The sequence below is a fragment of the Penaeus japonicus genome, unplaced genomic scaffold, assembly GCF_977035675.1.
Source record: "Penaeus japonicus unplaced genomic scaffold, GWHDUDI00000001_assembly GWHDUDI00000010, whole genome shotgun sequence".
In the NCBI taxonomy this organism is placed as follows: Eukaryota; Metazoa; Arthropoda; class Malacostraca; order Decapoda; family Penaeidae; genus Penaeus; species Penaeus japonicus.
Genome location: NW_028234412.1, coordinates 19390544 through 19395543, shown reverse-complemented (window position 1 = coordinate 19395543; position 5000 = coordinate 19390544). Strand labels below are relative to the sequence as shown.

The window sequence follows — 5000 nt, the reverse complement described above, 5'->3', positions numbered from 1 at the left end:
GACATGATATCACATCATGACTGGCTGGTAATGGGTTAAGAATTGCTAGAATCTGGCATTTGGCCATTTGATATTCAGAGCATTTTCCCATAAAACAGTAAATTAAAATGTATTCTAATTTTTTCCTGGTAAGACAAAGATATATTCACAAACAAGGTTATTAAACCCTTCACTACAGGCAGTAGAAAACGCCCTCCACTCCACATCCGAGCTTCCAGCGCGCGCCAAATTTTAAATGTCGCTATTGAATATGATAAGTTTTAAGCCAAAACCTCTACACATTTTAAGCCAAAACCTCAACATAATCATCATGTGTTATATATCAAAATAAGCATAGTTAACCTCTTCCCCCATGTGCATGTGACAAGTTATTTACATGGGTTGGGAGGAAGATGGAAAAAGTGACCTTGGTGGGAGGCCTCACTCAGATGACCAAAGAAAACAATTAAAATAGTATGGTAAACTAATCATAATAAGTTTTATTTTTTACATGTTCCATAAATAAATAATAAAATGATTGCTAGCAGGGCGCATCGGTGTCTCCCCTGGTATAAGCGAATCCCACTCTTATTAAATAATAATGAAAGTCAAGTAATCCATCGTATCATATCCGACCTCTATTCTGAAAGATCTCGTACAGTATCCGGAAGAAAGAAAACTCAATTCCACCAGAACTCAGCCACGATGCAGTATGTGCGTCCTCGGGTTTTTCACGAGCACTGCGAGGATGCAGTATACGCGTCCTCGTGTCGAAGGGGTTAACTCTAATTTTATGAGCCATGAAGTGACAGATTTTCTTTTCTGCCTTAGACTTTGAACTTTGTTCTATTTGCTCTGTCATGTGGTCTTGCTGCACTCTAAGTTCTTGACTGCTTTGACAGTCTATTTCCTGTTTTGTTGATTGAAAGTATTCTTCTCTCTTTCACTGTTATTCTAAATTAAATATATTTCTTCACTTTTGTTTCTTGGTTCTTAACCCTTGGTTCTTAACACATGCAAATAGGTTGCTGACAGGGCACGGCAGAACTGAAGTCAACCTACAACGAAGGGGTTATCAGGAATCCTCAATTTGTCCTGCCTGTAATGAAGCCCCTCAAGACACTGGTCATCTGGTGTTGCATTGCCCAATAACATCAATCCCAGGGGGCTATAACACCATATATACAGCTGGTAAATCCTACACAAACTGGAGCAATAACATGATATTTGGGGCCTGTCGGGATTGGGTTAAGTACCCATTCCTTACTTATATATTGCTTTCCTTGTAGGGTGAGTTTTGTCCCACATGTGGTTTCCCAATTTTGCCTTCACTTAATTCATTGCCTATGGCACACTTTGAGAATCAAAGTATATAATAAAGTTACAGCTCTCTGATCATCTTGATCATGGTATGGTGGCATAAAGTTCTGCAATAAATACAGATGTTGTTACTGTCAACTTCCTTTTGTGGAAATGCATAGCCACAGTCTTGTTCTGGTATACACATACAGACTGAATGAAATGGCCCTTGGCATGTCCTTCATAAAGTCATTGGTGGTAACTGCAAAGAGAGTTGGGTTGAGAGCACTTTCCTGCAGGACTCCTTTCTGCTGACTTTCCTGCCCTGAGGGTCTCCTAGCCATACTTGGAACTTTCTGTCACTCAGGAAATTCTGGATTAACCAGCAATGCTCTTTGTAGGCCAATGGAGTGGAGTTTCAGAATTTGCTGTGTCCAAGTTGTAGTTTTTTCTAGATCAAAGAAGACTGCCAGTAGATGTTGGCCTTGTAACAGTTTCCAGTCCGATGAAGGTCTCTGTTGTCAATTTCATTTTTCAGAACGCAAATTGAAATTGTAAGAGTACATGCTCTTTCTCCAAGTACCATGTCAATCCAGGGAATGCTTCAGTGAGTGTAATATTATTTGGTAATGAATATTGTCACTTTCTGTGGCAGTCTTGCTGCAGATCTACAAAGCAGATTCCATCTCCTTCTTCCTTGATGAATGGAGGGTTGTATGGAAGTTTCACAGGAGATCTGCTCAAGGTTGATGGTGGTCTTCATTTTTATTCTGCCTTTAGGCTGACCACAGAGATCTTTTTTATCTGTGATGACTGTCATCAATCTCTATGGCTGGTAATAGAAACAATGTGGATTTCCCAGTAATGTTGTGCATCTTCTCCTACACAAGTGACAGTGACATCACTGTGTTGATGGAGAAATATGTATTACATCCATGATGCATGCTGAGCCTCCTTCAGCACACCTCTCACTCTTGCATGTAGTTATTTTGTTGAGAGGAATGGTTACACCACTACAACATCATTTCAACTGCCCGAGTATATCATTCCTTGCACTGACAACTGATGTTGTAATCGTTCTGTTGGTCCCTTTTGTTGTGATTTTTTTTTTCCTGGAATTGGGGGATTTAAACTCTTCCTTTTCTCTGAAGCCATGTTTTTTTAGTACAACATTCCCTTGTCATTTGGGACCATAGGTTATGGTGTTCTGCCCTGTCTCTGTTTTGTTAGACCTCTTCTTATCACTTTCTCTTCATTTGTAGCATCACATTTGGTGGTTTTCAGACTATATTTTTATAAGATTGGTACCATGTCCACTGTCTTTTTTATGTTAAGCGATTCATGGTTGGCACTCTTGAGAAAGCTCCTCCACTTGGATGCCATTGTCCTGGTTATGGTCCTGGGGCTGGATTCATTAAAATACGATGATAAGGCATTTACCAGCGGTCAATTACCAGCGCGTTTACCAGTCATGGCAAAGTGGGGTTTATCAAGCGACGATAAGTCGCCTGGTAAGGGTAAATTGACTATATCACCATAATTTGATGGTAACTCTGGTAAATCGATTCCGCCAATCAGAGAGCGCCTTACATGATTCTTTAGGCTCCTTTGACCAATGTTTGAATTTGTCAAATTATTAATTCCATGTATAATTTTCAGTTATTGTAGGCCTATGACGAGGGTGCATGAACATTATTCTTGCTTATTTCCTGTGAATATTATTTATTTTTGTCATGTTCATATGAAAATGAACAGTTGCCATCATTCTGATCATAATAGATGTACATCAAAACAAAAGTGTTGCCTTAAATGTTGATTTTTGCTGAGATAAAGCCTGAGGAGTGAGTCGTCGCTGTAGTTATCAGTGGACATACCAGTGCTCCAACCACTGGTAAATTTAGCATTGTATTCTATCATGGCAAGTTGTTCATGAATACTGATGCGGTCTGTTTACCATCATAATTGTAGTTACCAGCGTATTTATCATGGTAAGTGCGTTGATGAATCCAGCCCCTGGTTATGGTCATGGTCCTACTGTCACATGGGACCCTGGTTTATTCCATTTGCCTATGGGATACAGGTATATATGACGCTCCTTGTTTTTAATGTTAGTTCCTTTTAGTCAGATAGTAGTTATATTTATAATATTTCATTATGACTCTAAATCTCCAAGTAGTATATAATGATGATGTCTCTGATCCTCAGTTTTATATCACTATTCAACCAGTTGCAGACGGGTGGCAACATGTTGATGCCAAGAGCATTTTTTGAACATGCGTGGTATATAAGGTTATACTACCTGTTTGGCTATTTTGATGAGTGGCACCAGGAGTGAGGAGTATATAAAGTTGTCAATATTTTTTTTTTTTCTATTCAAAGTAAGAAAACATTTTGTACTAGGTACGACTTCTTCCATAAAGTCTTGCTAATGATGTTATATTCTGTGTACAGTGTATATTCCTCCTTTAAGATTTTCAGTGCCCTGAAGTAAAAATGAGCAGAAGTTGGGCAAAAAAATGATAGTGGGGTGAAGCAACAAATTTTAACACTTAACCCATTAACTCGTTGCTGACAAGGCTGTTTTGGCTCCAAATGGTCTAAATGCTGGAGTGTTTCAAATGCAATAGCTGATCCCCAGCAGCTGGTCCTGTCACCATTCAATGTGATATCTTGTTACCTGGCATTAACAGGTTAAGGTATGGCCGGCATGCCTGGTGATTGTGTACACAGAGGGTGGCTGCAGCAAGTGCAGGCGAATAGCCAGAGTCGTTAGACCTGCAAGCTTGAAATACCCTGGCATTAACCCTATGACGATGGTGCGTCACACCCTTGTGACACAGCTAAATTCCCGATGCTGGGGCGTCATGCCAGTGTGACGTTTCCAATGCAATATTACAATGGCCCGGCGTAGGGGTTTTCGCTAAGCGTGTGCCCCGTCGGTTTTGGCAGAGCCAAAACCAATATGTTGTTGTGGGGTTAATACTTGCATCTCCAGTAACTGTCATCTTATTTCACATATTTTATCACAACTCCAAGAGTATGATATGCCCTGCACCATTGCCCAGACTCCATCAGTCTAGCAGAGGTCAGCCATCTGGTCTGCTTATCCTATACTGTTTTCATATACATTTCTCAGATGCCTCTACTTACCATCATCTTTTGTTAATTTTCTGTTCCATTCCCCTCCCTTCTTTTCCAGTTTTTAATTAATCTTTACACCACTTCTTATGCCAGGAAGAGCTCTTTTTCTTAATGAGCAGTCTCATGCATAGATTAACCCCTTCTGACTGCTGACTACTGTCACCTTCAGGCTTGATATTCTGTCTTTTTTTGTCTTAGATGAGAAGAGCTGATATATAATTTGACATTCAAAAAATTTGGAGAGATGTCACAAATTCACTTGGGCAATCACATAAACATCTAAGTTAACATATCTTAAACTCTATAGGTAGATTTAAATATGATTTCAGAAAATTGCTATTGAACTATATCTGAGAAGTAAATTTTCCAATCATTATTTGACAAAGTCAGGGGGGTGTTTGGTCTACCTAAAAAAAATTAATCAGTTAATGGCGAGGACATGCACAATCTTTTTTTTTTTTTTTAGAGATAGTTATTATTACTGCTATTAACATTCTTCTTTTTATCATTATCATCATTATGTCTACTATCATTATTATTATTATCATTACTATCATGATTATTACTATTACTATAATTAT

General features: G+C 38.9%; 1 protein-coding gene across 1 annotated transcript in view; it reads right to left on the bottom strand.

The window, feature by feature from the left end:
- The window catches only part of LOC122253435 (uncharacterized), a gene marked incomplete in the record, with an annotated part of 173155 nt that overhangs the window by 21573 nt on the left and 146582 nt on the right, over positions 1-5000 (bottom strand).